We start from the raw sequence: 17,726 nt of genomic DNA on the forward strand, positions 1-17,726 counted from the left end.
CAGACTGTTTAGTTCGGTAGTTTTTTGGTTGGCGTCCGATTCCATATCAGACGTTTGGTTGTTGATCCCGCTTCTGTCTCTAGGCAGAAAAGTTGTTTGTGCTCTCTTATAAGAGTAGTTAATTTGTTTCTCTACTGAACGCTTCAATCTGAATGTTATTTGGTGCAAGGCATTGGATTTGTGGCGGCGTGCATTTATATTTTAAGTGATTTCATTTCTTGTGCCACGTCCTGCATGTACGAGGGGGAGCTGGAAAATAATTTTCCCCTGTCGACTGTGGGCGGAGTTGTGTGATATGGGCGAAAGACGATACGGCAGGTGAACGCGCACGTGCAAGACCCCGATACACACCATTGGGTAGAGGTCGGCCGCGATCAAGCAGATGGCGATGTCGCAGTGCCAGCCGCTTGGTTGTTTCCCAGAGCTGTGGAGAGAAGGTGCGTTTTGGAGTCGTGGTCAAAGGCGGACGTGAGAACTGTTATCCGCTATGAATGGGCACGTGGAGTATCAGACACAAAAATTCATAACCGCCTTGATGAGGTGTATGGGTCAGGTGTGATGTCGAAGCAAATGGTGCGGGGATGGTGCCAGCAATTCAGTGATGGACGTCAGCAAGTGCAGGACATACCGAAACCTGGTCGGACACCCACGGCCACTATAGATGCAGGAAGGTGGATGACATGATTAATGTGAACCGGCATATCACCATCGATGGTTCAAATGGTTCAAACGGCTCTGAGCACTATGGGACGCAACTTCTGAGGTCATTAGTCCCCTAGAACTTAGAACTAGTTAAACCTAACTAACCTAAGGACACCACACACATCCATGCCCGAGTCAGGATTAGAATCTGCGACCGTAGTGGTCTACATCTACATTTATACTCCGCAAGCCACCCAACGGTGTGTGGCGGAGGGCACTTTACGTGCCACTGTCATTACTTCCCTTTCCTGTTCCAGTCGCGTATGGTTCGCGGGAAGAACGACTGTCTGAAAGCCTCCGTGCGCGCTCTAATCTCTCTAATTTTACATTCGTGATCTCCTCGGGAGGTATAAGCAGGGGGAAGCAATATATTCGATACCTCATCCAGAAACGCACCCTCTCGAAACCTGGTGAGCAAGCTACACCGCGATGCAGAGCGCCTCTCTTGCAGAGTCTGCCACTTGAGTTTATTAAACATCTCCGTAACGCTATCACGGTTACCAAATAACCTTGTGACGAAACGCGCCGCTCTTCTTTGGATCTTCTCTATCTCCTCCGTCAAGCCGATCTGGTTTGAGCAATACTCAAGTATAGGTCGAACGAGTGTTTTGTAAGCCACCTCCTTTGTTGATGGACTACATTTTCTAAGGACTCTCCCACTGAATCTCAACCTGGTACCCGCCTTACCAACAATTAATTTTATATGATCATTCCACTTCAAATCGATCCGCACGCATACTCCCAGATATTTTACAGAAGTAACTGCTACCAGTGTTTGTTCCGCTATCATATAATCATACAATAAAGGATCCTTCTTTCTATGTATTCGCAATACATTACATTTGTCTATGTTAAGGGTCAGTTGCCACTCCCTGCACCAAGTGCCTATCCGCTGCAGATCTTCCTGCATTTCGCTACAATTTTCTAATGCTGCAACTTCTCTGTATACTACAGCATCATCCGCGAAAAGCCGCATGGAACTTCCGACACTATCTACTAGGTCATTTATATATATTGTGAAAAGCAATGGTCCCATAACACTCCCCTGTGGCACGCCAGAGGTTACTTTAACGTCTGTAGACGTCTCTCCATTGATAACAACTCGCGGTTCCAGACAGCAGCGCCTACAACAGCACGGCCACTTCGGCCGGCCACCATCGATGGAGTAGCGGCAGAACTTGGAATCGGACATGAGCGAGCTCATAAGATCATCCACGACATTCTTCGATACAGGAAGATGTCAGCACGATGGGTGCCCCGCCAGCTGACCCCGACACACATGCAACAACGCATGGCGTTCAACCTGGAACAGCTCGTGCGTTACCACGAACCTGGCAATGACCTTCTGTTTCGGATTGTGACAAGGGATGAAACGTTGAAACGTGGGTCCACCATTACACGCCCGAATCGAAAGCCGCATCCATGGAATGGAAACATCCGTCATCACCTATCTAAAAGAATTTCAGAAGCACTCCGTCTGCAGGTAAAATGGTACTCACCGTTTTCTGCGACGCCAAAGGAGTTTTGCTGGTGGACTTTATGGAGGATGCAACCACCAATGCTGCACGGTACTGTGCCACTCTGTCGAAACTGAAAGATGTGATTCGGAAAAAGCGGCCTGGCCTCTCAGAACTGGCGTTCTGCTCTTGGATGACAATGCGAGACCACACACGGCGACGGCAACGCAAAACCATATTGCAACTCTTGGTTGGGAGCGCCTACGCCATCCGCCTTACAGTCCGTATCTCGCACCAAGTCACTTCCATTGTTTCCTGCTGTGAAGAAGACTCTCGCCGGAAGGCGCTTTGGCAGCAGTGCTGACGTCAAACAAGCCGTTCAACTCTTCTTCTGTATGCAACGCCCTGATTTTTTCCTGGAAGGCTTTCTGAAGCTTGTAAAGCGGTATGACAAATGACTCCATGTACTTGCAAATTATGTAGAAAAATGAAGATATGTCTTATCCTTCATGTCTCATTCTCTTTTTTTTTTCACACACAACTAACCACAGTCGACAGGGGAAACTTATTTTACAACTCCCCCACGTACTATTACTGGAGCGCACAATTTCATCTGCTGTCTTATTTGGTTTTTATACGACCAAGTTTGACTGTAGTTTTTTTTATTGTTTGTACTGGTGGGGCCTCTTAATCTTAATTATTTAGCCTCTCTCAGTGAGGACTTCACTTTGCGTTTGTTACTACTGTCCTATACGCGTGCGTAATTTTATGCAAAAGGTTATCTTCTATCTGCTGTTAGTCAAGGGTTCGTTACCCAAGCAAACGCGTTAGCTTGGGGTTAAGTACTCCGCTCCAAGCGGTAGTTACTTGTTTACCCTAACCCACGTGGAGCGAGTTTAATAAATTTTGTGGTTGGCAGTGGAACTTCCTAGTCGGTAACTGTATGTAGGTTTTGAGCGCTTTATAAGTTTCGTTGATTTAACTCAGTTAACTCATTAAAAATTCATTTACTTTAGTTTCTTGTTGCTGTAATTTTGACTGTCGTGCGGCAGCGTTCGGTCTATAGTAGACGCCTGGCGCAGTTCCAGAACTAAATTTAGTATTTCTCTGTTAATTAGGCTACCACTTGCGTTTATTTTGATGGGACTTGGGGGAAATCTGCTTGGCTGATAGAGCAGGCGCAGCGTCCGAAAGCGGAGCCGAGTCCGCGCCCGACCGAACGATCAGTCGGGTGCAGATGGTACTACAACACTTGGTGTTTCCGAGCCCACTATGGTTTGTCAAGAAAGGGTTGTATAGAATGTTGATGTACTTACTTAATCATTGCGCACCTTCTTCAGTTCTCTTTTCCATTTCTCTTATTTCTAGCTCATCTAAATTGTTGAAGTGTTAACGGGCTGATTTGCCAATGGAGTAATTACTAGAGATTTTTACTTAAATGTGTTTACGCAAGTGTGGCTCGGCCAATTGAATGTTTACTAATCTTACTCCTTGTGCGCTGGCCGGAGTGACCGAGCGGTTCTAGGCGCTACAGAGTGGAACCGCGCTACCGCTACGGTCGCAGGTTCGAATCCTGCCTCGGGCATGGATGTGTGTGATGTCCTTAGGTTAGTTAGGTTTAAGTAGTTCTAAGTTCTAGGGGACTGATGACCACAACTGTTAAGTCCCATAGTGCTCAGAGCCATTTAAACCATTTGATGCAATACTTAACACCATTTTTTGTTTAGTTTTTATGCTTTGGGTTCCTTGCGCACTTCCGATATCACTCAGTATAGTAATTTTCTTATATGGTGCTTTTTTTGCGCAGCATACTTCTCTTTGAATTGTAAATCTGAAAGTTTCTTCCGAGAAAGAATTTTTACCGCTTTCATTGTACTATTTCGATTTTTATTATTGTATTTAATCCACTTGCTACAGTTTTGTGATTGTTAACTATTCTGGTTCTTAGTAGTCAATGCAACTGAAGGTACTTCTCCGAGGGATGTTTAGTAAATCTAATTTTTTGTGATCTGCTAAATTAAGAGAAATTTCCCAACACGAATGATATTCAACTTCCCTTTGGCCCTGTCCGTCCTACCAAGACAACCTGACGCGGGTACTCCGTACCATGTGCCTTGTGACCTCGAATGTATTATAATTAATTTTAAATAAACATGGGTGATCATTGTCAGCAACTGCACAGTAATTTTATTCCAGAAAGGAATCAGATATAGGCAACAGTTGCGCATGACAGGTATCTGTTCTTAACAGATATCGATTATACATTTCCACTCGTAACAGGTGCTAATGTTTAGTAGCTTCTGAAAAGAGATTACTTAAAATCAGTATAGAACAAATACTCACAAATTACAATTTTTAGCTGTACTTGACTCCTTCGTCGAATCAGAAAAATACTGGGGAATTACAGTAGGCACGCGAAAAGGTGGGCAGCTACATCAGAGACGACAATGGATGATATAGATAGATATTTTGTTGTGAGGTGAGGGGATGTAATTGGAGGGATGCTTTCTTGTTTGTCTTCCAGTAGGCGTGCGTGAGTCGCACTATCCTACGGAATAAATTTCAACTGAAAGTAGCGGCGATACGTGAAACCACATTATTGAAACGGTCATATTCAAGAGCGGTACATGCACACTGAAAATAGTGCCCTGAGGGGGAAGAGGGTACAAACTTGAAACTTTGCAACTAAGTACAGTGAGATCCGACATGCAAACGATTCAAGTTTGGTGCTAAACTGCCTGCCGACAAACCTTACTGTGCCGGCCGCGGTGGCCGTGCGGTTCTACGCGCTGCAGTCCGGAACCGCGGGGCTCCTACGGTCGCAGGTTCGAATCCTGCCTCGGGCATGGATGTGTGTGATGTGCTTAGGTTAGTTAGGTTTAAGTAGTTCTAAGTTCTGGGGGACTGATTACCTCAGATGTTAAGTCCCATAGCGCTCAGAGCCATTTGAAGCCAAACCTTGCGGTGTCGCTGCAATCGAGCAGGAGGCCCTATTGGCGCACAGTGGACGCGTCATACACGTGGTATTCACATTCCTGTTCGAGAAGGACGTAAGTAGGCGCTGAATGCCAGGTAGCCGTGTTAACATTTCTCACAGTTAAGCCAGGTTGAGTGGGACCTAACAAGCGACATGAAAACTGCAGCCTGGTCTAGCAAAAAATGTTCAAATGTATGTGAAATTTTATGGGAATTAACTGCTAAGGTCACCACTCCCTAAGCTTACACACTACTTAACCTAAATTATCCTAAGGACAAACACATACAACCATGCCCGAGGGAGGACTCGAACCTCCGCCGGGACCAGCCGCACAGTCCATGACTGCAGCGCCGTAGACCGCTCGGCTAATCCCGGGCGGCGGTATGTCTTTCCAGGTCGATCGAACGGAGAGTACCGTCTGACGGCCGCGCAGGGTAGCCGTCTGGCCTATGGCGCCTTGCCACGGTTCTCGCGGTTCCCCCCATCGGAGGTCCGAGTCCTCCCTTGGGCATGGGTGTGTGTGTTGTCCTTAGCGTAAGTAAGTTTAAGTTAAATTAAGTAGTGTGTAACCCTAGGGACCAATGACTTCAGCAGTTTGGTCCCATACAGCTTACCACAAATTTCCAAATTAACGTCTGATGAAGTTGGAAGCAGTTGACACGAGATAGCACCCACATGTGACAGACCGAGTTTGGAGTGATCAGGAAGACGACGAGGTGAGAGGATCAAAGGAGAGTGCGGCAAGCGATCAGGGATTCTACAGTGACTAACTCCACGATACAAGCAGGTGTACGGGTAGCAGTTGTTCCACAAGCCATTGCCAAACGTCTACCAGATGCGAATTTGCTTTCCAGGCGTCCTTGTCGTGTACATCCGTTAACACCGAGACACTGGCGACTGTGTCTGCAGTGGTGCCAAATCCGAACGACGTGGACTGCCACAGACTGGCAAAAAGTGGTGTTTAGTGGTGAATCCTGATTCGTTTTGGGATGGGTGGTAACCGCATATGGGCGTAGCCCATACAGCCGGTATTATGGTCTGGGGGGGGGGGGGGGGGGGGTCATAGCCTTTGATAGCAGGTCCCCTCCAATTACGTACGGTACGTGGAACCATAATGGACCAGCGTTATGTTGACATTCTTGAACTCCATGTTTGACCTTTCCTACGTGATCCAGCAGAGGCACTTTTCCAGTAAGATGATGCTCGTGTGCATAAAGCTCGAGTTGCTCAAGACTTCTTTGTCATGTTTAGACTCTTCCATGGCCGACTTGCTCCCCGCACGTGCCCCATACAGAACTTGTGTGAGGGCAGCTGAAACGCCAGATGCCGCCATCTGACTCTGTACTTGATTTGGAATTGGCTGGTCAAGATTTGTGTTCCATTGTGCCTCGGGACAACATCAGAGGATAACTTGACGCCGTTTTCACAGTGCTCCTGATTGTATTTTAACCAAGGAATATGAAATTAAAATAAGATTATTGTAATACAACGCAACGAGTAAAAGAAAAACACAGCAAACATTTGTGACCGTGTCCCACGTTCCATAATGCATTTAAATATACGTACAGTTAATCTTCTGCTCCCATAGACAACAGGCAATTACAGTGTGACAACGTTGGAGTCGCTGGAGGTAGCAACAATATAGAACACTGAATTGTTAACACGAAGTGTTCTGAATGGCACAAACTTTTATGATCAGTACCTTCAGGCAGGGCGAGGTTACCTCGCCCTTAGTGTAGGTAGACTATTGGGGGCTCATAACATACTAATTTGTGTTACTTAGGAATTAATAATGAGATCGGTACATACGCGGCCCGCGGCGCCGTTTCGCAAAGAAGTTTGGCAACCATTGGACTAGCACATACACACCAGTTCAGTTTCATGACTGACGTTAGGGGTGGAGAGTGACAGGGCCGCCTGGTAATAGTCCTGCACCATTTGCAGCGTTCCAAAGCTAACAGCGTGACTAATTTTTTTTTTTTTTTTTGGTGAAAGTATGCGCATATTATCGGAATAAAGAGCTTGTCAGTGGAGGATAACAGACATGTGTAAAACTCAAAGTGCACTCGACAAGTGACAATAAAAGTGAGCAGAAACCCGGAACGTGCTTTGCCCTACATAAAATTAAGATAAAGCGTCTAGTTTATTTATTTGTTCAGCTAAATTTGTTTACTCAGACAGAAATTTGTATTCTTTCGTGAAGTCGGTCAAAGTTGTTATCTAAAGATGCCGCTTGGCATTCAGGATACAGTCTTCCGCCGACACCGAGGGCCATTGCCCCACGACGACTTCACGGTGCTGGATATCAAGTCTCCGGAGACCGTAGAGAGTCAAAAACAGCTCTCCGATCTGGCGGCGTCCCGCAAACCGGTTGAGCACGTTCAGAATAGCGAGCAGACGGCGGAGCGCGTTCGGAACCGGTTACATTACTCGGCTGATTAATTTGTTTACCACGACACGAGGACTGTCGTCCGTATTGCGGAACAGCCGGGCTCGAAAATTACAAGTCTTTAATGCATATACATTAGCAGCGTGTAGCGATAAAAAACTGAAATACGTAAAATCACGGGACGTTTGCACAAATGAGCAGTAAATTGATTTCACACTCTCAGGTCGTATGAATATCTGGTGTGTTAATATGCCTAGAATTTAGTAAACTATACATTATTTAGCTGCATTCTTTAACAATAACTGAAGAGCTGACAGTCAACAATTCGAATATTTTTGTCTTTACAATCAAAGACTTCCACGATCTGTTAGCCACGTATTAAAATAATGTTCTGTTTTTGCCTTCTACTAGAAAGTTTCGTAGATTACCACAAAGTTGTAAACACAACATTTATATGTCGTATTAATTCACATAAACACACATAATGATAGAGGTTTCAACCTCTTAAAGCGTAGTGGATAAAAAAATAATGACTGGTACCAGTAAACATGTTGTTTCAACCGATAAACTTGTTATACTTAATTTACTCGTACTGAAGTCGATTTTCGAGCTTATTCTCAAACTTGTTTCATGGTATTCTTCTTTTTTTAGTCAAATTGTTCGTCGTTGCGTTATAGTTATTGAAGGTACTTTAGATCCGTCTTTACAACTGCAAGACAGTGCGTATTTCTGTCACCAAACACGCTTAGTTTTATAAACATAATACATAATTACCAACACTTACAAGGAGAAAAACGCAATAAAACGACATTCAATTTCAGAATCGTTAAACAGGGTGCATGGTGAGGTTACTGATCTCTGTCAGTAAGGCTCAAGCGTGACTCATTGCGCTGACTATTGTAACTATTATCTTAATTAATCTCTCTCAATACAGTAGGCGAACGGTGGATCAATATCTCGTAGTAAAGGTCATTTCTTTACTAGTCACAAGTTACTCTTGGAAGCTCTTTGCAAGTTTGCTGGCGCAAGAAAGTCCACACGTTGTGCGGGAATGGCATACTCAGTGGCTCATGGATAGTAGTTGTTGTATTGTATGTTAATCTCAAACATTCCCCAAAAAGAACTCTTTGTGAAGTACAGATTCGTACGAGTCCACTTACCACTGATTCCATCGACCCACAAACCACCGATAATACGATGAAACATAGAATTGTGAATATTGGAGTATAACACATCGAAATAACCTTCAAAATACGTATATGAGTTTTACTTTTAGAGATCGGAAAAACATTCTCCTACCACGGACCTTGACATCAATCTTTAATCTAGTCCACAATTCCGACAATATACTCATAATCACAAAATTTCCTTAATGGCGCCTCTTAATGATATAAATTGTCTACACAGGTCCTCACCCCAAACCACAATGTCCAGGTAGAATAATTTCTCCACAATAATATCCCAGGAGTGAAAGCATCGTCGCAGCCCATATCATTGTTTGTCACCGGCGACGGCCGTTAATCAAACTATCTGGCGCGCACCTTGCGCGCACTCGCAAATTATTCGAAACTTATACAGTGTCATTACAACATATATTACATCATAATCTCCCACAATAAACTCCCATACAAAATAATATGTTCGACGAACGGTCCGTAAAGGTTGTCAACGAATGATTCAACACAGAAACACATTCCTAAACCACAACCAAAACAAGCTATACCCGTACACCAACAAACTGTTATCTGTAGCTCAATTGCAGGATTGTGACAAAATCTGCATCGGTATGACTGGCAGGACATTTGAGGCAAGACTTAGAACGTATCACATCATTGTGCCATGCACAACAGAGAAATATGTTAACATCATTGAAATGGGTAAAAACAAACACTTTCTCACTTTTGAAGAAAACTACCATACAAACAAAGCACTAACACACTGTCTACAGTACTTACGTTGTTGCCGTGGTCTTCAGTCCCAAGACTTGTTTGATGCAGCTCTCCATGCTACTCTATACTGTGCAAGCCTCTTAATCTGCGAGTAACTGATGCAACCCACATCCTTCTGAATTTGCTTACTGTACTCATCTCCTGGTCTCCCTCTACGGTTTTTACCCTCCTCGCATCCCTCCAGTACTAAACTGGTGATCCCTTGATGTCGAAGAATGCTTCCTATCAACCAAACCCTTCTTCTAGCCAGGTTGCGCCACAAATTTCTTTTCTCCCCAATTATATTCAGTACCTCCTCATCAGTTACACGATCTATCCAACTAATCTTCACCATTTTTCTGAAGCACATTTCGAAAGTTCCAATTCTCTTCTTGTCTAAACTGTTTATTATCCAGATTTCACTTCCATACATGGGTACACACTATACAAATACTTTCAGAAAAGACTTTATGAATCTTACATCTGTACCCGATGTTAACAAATTTCTCTTCTTCGAAAAAGCTTTTTCTTGCCATTGCCAGTCTACATTTTATATTCCCTCTACTTCGGCCATCACCAGTTATCCTGCTGCCCACTCATCTACTACTCTCAGTGTCTCATTTCCTAATTTACTTCCCTCAGCATCACCTGATTTGATTGGATTACTTTCCATCATCCTTGTTTTGCATTTGTTGATATTCATATTTTATCCCTCTTTCAAGAAACTGCCCATTCCGTTCAATTGCTCTCCCAAGTCCTTTGCCGCCTCTGACAGAATTACAATGCCATAGGCAAACTTCAACGTGTTTATTTTTTTCTCCCTGGACTTCAATTCCTAATCCATTTTTTTTTGTTTCCTTTACTGCTTGCTCAATGTACAGATTGAATAACATCGGGGATCGGCTACAACCCTGTGTTAATGCCTTCTTAACCACTCCTTCCCTTTCATGCCACTCGACTCTGCATCTGGTTTCTGTACAAATTGTAAATATCCTTTCGCTCCCTGTATTTAACCTTTGCTCCTCTCAGAATTTCAAAGTGAGTATTCCAGTTAACATTGTCAGAAGCTTTCTCTAAGTCTATAAATGCTATAAATGTAGGTTTGCCTTTCCTTAAGCTATCTACTATGGGCAGTCGTAGAATCAGTTTTGCCTCAAGTGTTATTACATTTCTCCCGAATCCGAACTGATCCTGTTTGAGGTTAACTTCTACCAGTTTTCCATTCTTCTGTAAAGAATTCGAGTTAGTGTTTTGCAACCACGACTTATTAAACTGATAGTTCGGTAATTTTCATACCTGTTAGCACCTGTTTGCTTTAGAATTGGAATTATTTTGTTGTTCTTGAAGTCCGATAATATTTCGCCTGTCACATACACCTTGCTCACCACATGGAAAAGTTTTATCATGGTTGGTTCTCCTAAGGCTATCAGTGGTTCGAACGGAATGTTGTCTACTCCCGAGGCCTTGTTTCGATTTAGGTCTCTTAGTGCTCTGTCAAATTCTTCACGCAGCATCTTATATCTCATCTTCATCTACGTCCTTTTCCATTTCTACGATACTGCTCTCAAGTACATCTCCTTTGTATAGACCCTCTATGTAATTATCCAACTCTCAGCTTACTCTTCTTTACTTAGGAGCGGTTTTCCATTTGAGCTCCTGATGTTCATGCAGGTGGTTCTGTTTTCTCCAAAGGTCTCATTTTTTCCTGTAGGTGGCATTTATCTTTCCCTTACTGATATATGCTTTTAAATCCTTACTTTAGTTCTCTAGCCATTCGTGTTTAAACATTTTGTACTTCCTGTCAGTCTCGTTTTTTGGACGTTTGTATTCCCTTTATTCTGCTTCATGTAATGCAGTTTTATATTTTCACCTTTCATTAATTAAATTCAGTATCTCCTGTTCGTGTAATCCAAGGATTTTTACTTGGTCTTGTCTTTTTACCTACTTTTTCCTCTGGTGTCTTCACTATTTCATCTCTCAAAGTTATGCATTCTTCTTCTGCTGTATTCCTTTCCCCTGTTCTTCTCAATAGTTCCCTCATGCTCCATTAGAAACTGTTCTTTAAGTTGATCCAGGTTCCATCTCCGTAAAATTCCTACATTTTGACAGGTTCTTCAGTTCCACTCTACCGTTCATAACCAATAAATTGTGGTTAGAGTCTACATCTGGCCCTGGAAGTATCATTTTTTTTTTTTAAATTTGGTTCCGAAATATCTGTGTTACCATTATATAATCAATCGGAAACGTTCCACTGCGTCCACGTGCGTTCACGTATACAACTTTGTTTCATGAATCTTAAACCAACTGATTCAGCGATAATTAAATTATCCTCTGTGCAAAATTCTACCAGGCGACTTCCTCGATCATTCTTTTTCTCCAGTTCATATTCAAGTACTATTTTATCTTCTCTTGTTTTCCTACTATCGAATTCCAGTCCCCCACTTCTATTTCATTTTCGTTTCCCTATACTATCTGAATAATTTCTTTTATCTCAGCATACATTTCTTCAGTCTCTGCACCACTCCGGAGCTTGTTGTACATTAACTTATCCTACTGTGGTGGGTGTGGGTTTCATATATATCTTGGCTACGCTACAGCCGCAGGTTCGAATCCTGCCTCGGGCATGGACGTGTGTGATGTCCTTAGGTTAGTTGGGTTTAAGTAGTTCTAAGTTCTAGGGGACTGATGACCTTAGAAGTTAAGTCCCATAGTGCTCAGAGCCATTTTTTTATCTTGGCTACAATAATGCGTTGACCATGCTGTTTATAGTAGCTTAGCCACGTTCCTATTTTCTTATTCATTAATAAACCTGCTCCTGCCTTACTCCTCTTGATTTTGTATTTATAGCCCTGTATTCACAAGACCATAAGTCCTATTCCTCTTGCCACCGAACTGCACTATCTCGCGCTATATATAACTTTAATCCGTTCCTTTTTATTCTAAGATACCTGCCGTATGAACGGATCTGACACCCGACGCTCCGATCGGTAGAACAGTTTGGTTTCTATTGATAACGACATCCTAGTGATTAGTCCCCGCCTAGAGATCCTAATGGGGGACTATCTTATCAATGGAATATTTTACCCAAGAGGATGACATCATCATTTAACCAAACAGTAAAGCTGAAGGCCCTAGGGAAAAATAATGCTTTAGTTTCCCCTTGCTTTCAGCAGTTCGCAGTACCAGCACAGCAAGGCCGTTTTGGTTAATGTTACAAGGCCCCATTAGTCAGTCAGCCAGACTGGTGCCTCTGCAGCTAATGAAAAGGTCACTGCCCCCCTTCAGAACCACACGTTTGTCTGGCCTCTCAACAGGTAACCCTCCGTTGTGGTTGCACCTGTGGTACGGCTACGTGTCGCGCTGACGCGCAAGCCTCTCCACCAATGGCACGGCAAGGTCCACGGTTCGTGGGGGTGGTAGTACCTAAGGACCATATAAATAATGGAATACAGACACTATATACGTGAAACGTTCAATAAGTAGTGGAACACATTTTTTCTCAGCCAATTGTAGTTGAAACAACGCTTAATTTATTGTGAGACGTAGTGAAATATTCGCCTTCGAATTTGCGTGTGTGACGAAGACGCATTCCTAGCAGGGAGCAGTCATTGAGTAGCTTTTCGCGGAAAAACCACATCATCGCAGATACTCACAGGAGGTTACAGCATGTCTATGGGGACCTGGCAATGAACAAAAGCACGGCGAATCATTGGGCGAGACATCTGTCACTGTCGCAACACGGTCGTGTACACCTCTCCGATCCCCCGAGTTCTGGCCGGCAGCACACGGCTGTGAAATTGAACAAACTACTTCAGCTTTTTCGTTGTCACAAAAATGCAAACGAACTTCTCCTTTTTTATGAAAACGCAAGGCTTCAAACAAGTCTGCGCGCCCGAAAGGAGCTCATAAAACTCCATAGGACTGTTCTTCCTCATGCATCCTACAGCACGGATATCGCACTTTCTGTCTTCAATTTTTTTGGCCCAATGAAGGAATCACTCTTAGGAAAGCAGTACGTGGACGGTGGGGAAGTTACTGATGCAGCAGGACGCTGGCTCCTACGTCGAACAATACAGTGGTATCATGCGGTCATACTGACCATTCCGGTAACGTGATGCAAGGCCGTCACACTGAAAGGAGATTATACTGAAAAATAACGTTTTCTCACTAAAAGAGTGGAAATAATATGGATTACTGGAGTCCGAATGAAACAAAACTGCTTTCAGCAAAAAAGAAAAAAAATGTGCTACGTTACTTACTAAACGTCCCTCGTAAAACCAAACCATTGAAAAATAGCCAAGTAAGAGAAAAATAAATTTTACTTTCTCTCTCCTAATCCTCTCTCACTTAATAACTCCCAGCCTGCTGCATTTCACCTCTTCCTGTCTCTTTTTTCCACCCTTTTCCCAACTCACTGTCCGTTCACCTACTTTGCATTCACTGATCACTCATCTTTGCTCCCCCTTATATTCCCTGACACTAACTCCCCAATTAGATCTTCTAGCTTGTCATTAGTCCAAGATTTCACTCACACATTAGACAAATATATAGCCACATAAATAAACGACATAATACACATATGAAGAATCACACGGTACATGAGAATTTTCTGATCAGTGGAAAACCAGAACTAGCTGTTAAACTGGTAACAAGACTCACTCAAAGACAGACAGACGCATTTAGCTAGAAGGATGCAAACAAACGGTAGCGGTGCTACACTGTGTCGTGTTTCACATTAGGGATGTATAGTTCTGCAAAGCAATATGGAATTAAGCTGAAAACAGCTGTGGCAAACAAGGGAGTACCTCAAAAACGTGTAAGCAGACGGCAGTTCCTGATGCGAGCGAACTTCGGACATAAAGAACCGCAAGTAAAATCGACATATTTTGTAACGAACTGTTTCATTTGTATAAAAGTCATCAGAGGTCTCTAATGAAACATATTTACAATTAAGCTTACTTTCTAGATATAGACGAAACGCACTTGCTGACAAAATAGGAATTTTCCTGTAGTTGTTAAGACGAATTTAAAATTATTTCAGTAATTGTTTTATGGACTTGTTCCATTCGTTGTTGAAGCTTACTTTCACATTAAGCATACCGTACAACGACATCCCAAAAGCCAATGTAATAATTAAAGTAAAAATTATCTGTTACACTTGTCTGTATGGTAGTATAACTAGGCCACGAGCCCGGAATTGTCTAAGTGTTCATTTTGTCAATTTTCTATTAGACACGAAAACGAAAATTAGTTGAGTTTGTAGTGAAGTGTCGAAAAAAATTCACTTCCATGTATTTGTCAAAACACCCTTGATATTGTGAAGCAGTCATACGAGAAAATAAGCGTAGTGTACATGAGTATAGTATCCAGATTAAAAACATGAAGTCGGACAGTTTATGTCCGGTGTACGCGGCTACTTCGCGTATGTACAATGCGATTTTGTAAACGTCTCTATGGCAACGCCTCTTCGTGGCTCTATAGACAGTTACTGTTTTCGCCTAGAGCCATTTTCTCTTCGCAGTTGATAGCTGTCAAAAGCCTGCCAGGTGTGAGTGATTTTCTTAATTTGACTCGACTGTAGGAGTGTCTTAGTAGTAAAAACTAAACATATTAAAACTTCATTTATGATGTGGCAATTTTTCTCGCATCTCGATGTTTATAACATCGTATCTCATGAACTACACTACTGGCCATTAAAATTGCTACACCACGAAGAAGACGTGCTACAGACGCGAAATTTAACCGACAGGATGCTGTGGTATGCAAATGATTAGCTTTTCAGAGCATTCACACAAGGTTGGCGCCGGTCGCGACACATACAACGTGCTGACATGAGGAACGTTTTCTCATACACAAACAGCAGTGGACCGGCGTTGCCTGGTGAAACGTTGTTGTGATGCCTCGTGTAAGGAGGAGAAGTGCGCACCATCACGTTTCTGATTTTGATAAAGGTCGGATTGTAGCCTATCGCGATTGCGGTTTATAGTGTCGCGACATTGCTGCTCGCGTTGGTCGAGATCCAATGACTGTTAGCAGAATATGGAATCGGTGGGTTCAGGAGGGTAGTACGGAACGACGTGCTGGATCCCAAGGGCCTCGTATCACTACCAGTCGAGATGACAGGCATCTTATCCGCATGGCTGTAACGTATCGTGAAGCCACGTCTCGATCCCTGAGTCAACAGATGGGGACGTTAGCAAGACAACAACCATCTGCACGAACGGTTCGACGACGTTTGCAGCAGCATGGACTATCAGCTCGGAGACCGTGGCTGCGGTTACCCTTGACGCTGCATCACAGATAGGAGCGCCTGCGATGGTGTACTCAACGACAAACCTCAGTGCACGAATGGCAAAACGGCATTTTTTCAGATGAATCCAGGTTCTGTTTACAGCATCATGATTGTCGTATCCGTGTTTGGCGACATCGCGATGAACGCACATTGGAAGCGTGTATTCGTCATCGCCATACTGGCGTATCACGCCGCGTGATGGTATGGGATGCCATTGGTTACACGTCTCGGTCACATCTTGTTCGCATTGACGGCACTTTTAACAGTGAACATTACATTTCAGATGTGTTACGACCCATGGCTTTATCCTTCATTCGATCCCTGCGATACCCTACATTTCAGCAGGATAATGTACGACCGCATGTTGCAGGTCCTGTACGGGCCTTTGTGGATACAGAAAATGTTCGACTGCTGTCCTGGCCGGCACATTCTCCAAACCTGTCACCAACTGAAAACGTCTGGTCAATGGTGGCCGAGCAACTGGCTCATCACAATACGCCAGTCACTACTCTTGATGGAGTGTGTTATCGTGTTGAAGGTGCACGGGCAGCTGTACCTGTACACGTCATCGGAGCTCTGTTTGACTCAATGCCCAACCGTATCAAGACCGTTATTACGGCCAGAGGTGGTTGTTCTGGATACTGATTTCTCAGGATCTACGCACCCAAATTGCGTGAAAATGTAACCACATGTCAGTTCTAGTGTAATATATTTGTCCAATGACTACCCGTTTATCATCTGCATTTCTTCTTGGTGTAGCAATCTTAATGGCCAGTAGTACATGTGTTGCGCGCTGATGTGTTTGTGCAGGTACATTCAGCGGCATATGTAGTTATCGTTGCAAAATGTGAATGGAGTTAGAAGAAAAGAAGTAATAAACAACCTGCACAAAGCGGCTGTTTTTCTCGCACCTCAGTGTTTATGACGTCGTGTCTCATCTGGACTACTTTAGACAGGTGGTTCTTAAAGCCCCACTGCCCACCCCCAGCGATTGTTGCCTGACAGTAACGGATAGGTGTAGCAAGATTGATTGAAATCGCTCCAGTGATTCGGGAGGAGATATGGAAAGCACACACCCACACTCACACAAACACACACACACACACACACACACACACACACACACACACCAACACCTGTACTCACACAAATACATATATCCATTTTTATGATGTGTATGGATATGTAATGAGAGCTCACAGTCCGCAGTAAAATCCTCAAACAGGCAACAGTAATGTAAGAGAACTTGACTCTGCATGTTTAGTTTTGGAAGCGGTGGATCAGCTTCGAGGTCTGCAGTGGTAGCGCGACGGCCTGGCTATAGCAGCTCGCAGACGCAGCGGGGGACTCGGTTTTGAAACACGACGCGACACGACGCAAACCCTGCGCCAGCCTCGGGCCTGCGTTTGGAAAGCCGCTGCAGCCTCCGCCATGTGGAGCGGCCGCCGCCTCCATTTATCACGTCCACCGCAGCTGCAGCCTTCATTTATTACCCAAAGTGAAGTCTGCCAGACGCAACGTTTTTATTCTGTTTTTTTTATTTATTCCGTTTTTTACGTGAACTTTCCAAAGTGCTGCTACGCCACCGAAGAGATCGGATTCGTGTTACACGTACGCACACTGAGGAACATTTCCTCGTTTACATCAGAGGGCAACTTCAACAGCAGGAATCTATGGAATATCCTCACCAGAGGAAGGGACAGAACTGCAGAACTTCCGCTATGGCATCCAGGGATACGATACTGCGGTGTCAATGTTGTTAAGAAGAACGACACAGGGATTGCAATATCATATTTATTCGCCGATACCAGGCAGCGATTTTCAGTTGATATGTGCTCACCTACGCAGGAATGGCATAATGTGTGTATATGTTGTGACGCAGGAACGTCGACATGTGGCGTCTGGCCATCAGTTGTGCAAAAGGGTCTGGGACAGATTTTCGATGTCGTCATTCTCTTATACGTCTGACGGTTGTTCGTAT

Source organism: Schistocerca americana, chromosome 2 (genome assembly GCF_021461395.2).
Source record: "Schistocerca americana isolate TAMUIC-IGC-003095 chromosome 2, iqSchAmer2.1, whole genome shotgun sequence".
NCBI lineage: Eukaryota > Metazoa > Arthropoda > Insecta > Orthoptera > Acrididae > Schistocerca > Schistocerca americana.